This window comes from Capsicum annuum, chromosome 1 (genome assembly GCF_002878395.1).
Source record: "Capsicum annuum cultivar UCD-10X-F1 chromosome 1, UCD10Xv1.1, whole genome shotgun sequence".
Lineage (NCBI taxonomy): Eukaryota > Viridiplantae > Streptophyta > Magnoliopsida > Solanales > Solanaceae > Capsicum > Capsicum annuum.
Genome location: NC_061111.1, coordinates 149829797 through 149833103, shown reverse-complemented (window position 1 = coordinate 149833103; position 3307 = coordinate 149829797). Strand labels below are relative to the sequence as shown.

At 28.4% G+C, this 3307-nt stretch overlaps 1 long non-coding RNA gene across 1 annotated transcript in view; it reads right to left on the bottom strand.

Annotated features, from left to right (window-relative positions):
• Window positions 1-259: 259 nt before the first annotated feature.
• LOC107854071 overlaps window positions 260-3307 on the bottom strand; it is a 7767-nt gene continuing 4719 nt past the window's right edge. Inside the window, exon 4 of the long non-coding RNA XR_007045559.1 lies at window positions 260-458. This is a non-coding gene — a long non-coding RNA (uncharacterized LOC107854071). The remainder of the gene's footprint in view (window positions 459-3307) is intronic.

Here is a 3307-nt window from a genome sequence, read left to right as displayed (position 1 = left end):
ACCACATGTGATCATTTTTTTTATAAAATAATTATTTAATAAAATATTTTGTAATTAATTATAGTAAACCGACCACATGTGGTTGGTTTTCTGAAAATATTTTTAAAAATCGACCACATGTGGTCGATTTTTTGTAAAAATTTTCAGAAAAACCAACAACATGTAGACGATTTTTTAGATAATTTTGTAAAAAAATATTGAAAGTTTCCAAAATACAAACATTAAAAATCAAATTATTTACAATACAGCCCGCCAATCATTTACAAACATTAAAATTCAAATCAAATTATTTATAATACAGCTCACCAATCATTTAATATACAATCAACCAACCACAAAAGACTATAAAACATACAAAAGACTAACAACTACAATTCATCATCCACATCTTCATTCTCAGCCTCACCCATTCTATTATCAATATTTCGTTGATATATCCAGCTATAATCAAGTTTCATCTACACAATCAATCACATTCAAGTGATTATTTCAAGTCACAAAAGTTCACATTTCAAATACCTACATCTAAATATTTTCAAGTCACTAATTCACTTCACAAATTACCAAACCAAACTTAATTCAAAATGAAAAGTTCACGTTTCAAGTACCCACACTTAAACATTTTGAAGTCACTAATTCACTTCTCAAGTGACCATACTTCACTAAAATCAAAACGCAAGTTAACATTTCAAGTACCTAAATTCAAAACAAAAGTTCACTAATTCATAATTCAAGTAACTACACTTAAATATTTCAAGTCACTAAGTCACTTCACAAGTTATCTAATAAACTAAATTCAAAATGAAAAGTTCACATTTCAAGTACCTACACCTAAATATTTTCAAGTCACTAATTCACTTCACAAGTTACCAAATTAAACTTAATTCAAAATGAAAAGTTCACATTTCAAGTACCTACACCTAAACATTTTCAAGTCACTTCACAAGTTACCAAACTAAACTAAATTCAAAATGAAAAGTTCACATTTCTAAGTCACTAATTCACTTCACAAGTTACCAATCTAAATTTAATTCAAAATGAAAAGTTCACATTTCAAGTATCTACACTTAAACATTGTCAAGTCACTAATTCACTTCACAAGTTACCAAAGTAAACTTAATTCAAAATGAAAAGTTCACGTTTCAAGTACCTACACTTAAACATTTTTAAATTACTAATTCACTTCTCAAGTGACCACACTTTACTAAAATCAAAATGCAACTAAATTCAAACTAAAAGTCACTAATTCATAATTCAAGTAACTACACTTAAACATTTTAAGTAACTAAATCACTTCACAAGTTACCTAACTAAACTAAATTCAAAATGAAAAGTTCATATTTAAAGTACCTACACCTAAACATTTACAAATTACCAAACTAAACTTAATTCAAAATGAAACGTTCACCTTTCAAGTACCTACACTTAAACATTTTCAAGTCACTTATTCACTTGTCAAGTGACCACACTTTACTAAAATCAAAACACAATTTCATAGTTAAAGTACCTAAATTCAAAACAAAAGTCACTAATTCATAATTCAAGTAACTACACTTAAACATTTCAATTCACTAATTCACTTCACAAGTTACCAAACTAAACTAAATTCAAAATGAAAAGTTCACATTTCAAGTACTACACTTAAACATTTCAAGTCACTAATTCACTTCACAAAGTTACCAAACTAAACTAAATCTAAAATGAAAATTTCACATTTCAAGTACCGACACCTAAACATTTTCAAGTTACTAAGTCACTTCACAAGTTATCAAACTAAACTAAATTCAAAACGAAAAGTTCACATTTCAAGTACCTACATCTAAACATTTTCAAGTCACTAACTCACTTCACAAGTTACCAAACTAAACTAAATTCAAAATGAAAAGTTCACATTTCAAGTACCTGCACCTAAACATTTCAAGTCACTAATTCACTTCACACGTTACCAAACTAAACTGAATTCAAAATAAAAAGTTCACATTTCAAGTACCTACACCTAAACATTTTCAAGTCACTAAGTCACTTCACAAGTTACCAAACTAAACTAAATTCAAAATGAAAAGTTCACATTTCAAGTACCTACACCTAAAAATTTTCAAGTCATTGAGTTACTTCACAAGTTACCCAACTAAACTAAATTCAAAATGAAAAGTTCACATTTCAAGTACCTACACCTAAATATTTTCAAGTCACTAAGTCACTTCACAAGTCCACCTTTCAAGTAATTACACTTAAACATTTTCGACTCACTAATGCACTTGTCAAGGGACTACACTTAACTAAATTCAAAACATAAGTCCACATTTCAAGTACCTACACTTAAACATTTTCAAGTCAGTTATTCACTTCTCAAGTGATCACACTTAACTAAATTCAAGTCACAAAAGTTAACATTTCAAGTACCTACACTTAAACATTTTCAAGTCACTAATTCACTTAACAAGTTACCAAACTAAACTTAATTCAAAATAAAAAGTTCACGTTTCAAGTACCTACACTTAAACATTTTCAAGTCACTAATGCACTTTTCAAGTGACCACACTTTACTAAAATCAAAACACAACTTAAATTCAAAATAAAAGTCACTAATTCATAATTCAAGTAACTACACTTAAGCATTTCAAGTCACTAACTCACTTCACAAGTTACCTAACTAAACTAAATTCAAAATGAAAAGTTTACATTTCAAGTACCTACACCTAAACATTTACAAGTTTAAACTAAACTTAATTCAAAATGAAACGTTCACCTTTCAAGTACCTACACTTAAACATTTTCAAGTCACTAATTTACTTCTCAAGTGGCCACACTTTACTAAAATCAAAACACAAGTTCACATTTCAAGTACCTAAATTCAAAATAAAAGTCACTAATTCATAATTCAAGTAACTACACTTAAACATTTCAAGTCCACTAATTCACTTCACAAGTTACCAAACTAAACTAAATTCAAAATGAAAAGTTCACATTTCAAGTACCTACACCTAAACATTTTCAAGTCACTAAGTCACTTCACAAGTTCTCAAACTAAACTAAATTCAAAATAAAAAGTTCACATTTCAAGTACCTACACCTAAACATTTTCAAGTCACTAAGTCACTTCACAAGTTACCAAACTAAACTAAATTCAAAATGAAAAGTTCACATTTCAAGTACCTACACCTAAATATTTTCAAGTCACTAAGTCACTTCACAAGTCCACCTTTCAAGTAACTACACTTAAATATTTTTGACTCACTAATGCACTTCTCAAGTGACCGCACTTAACTAAATTCAAAACACAAGTCCACATTTCAAGTACCTACAC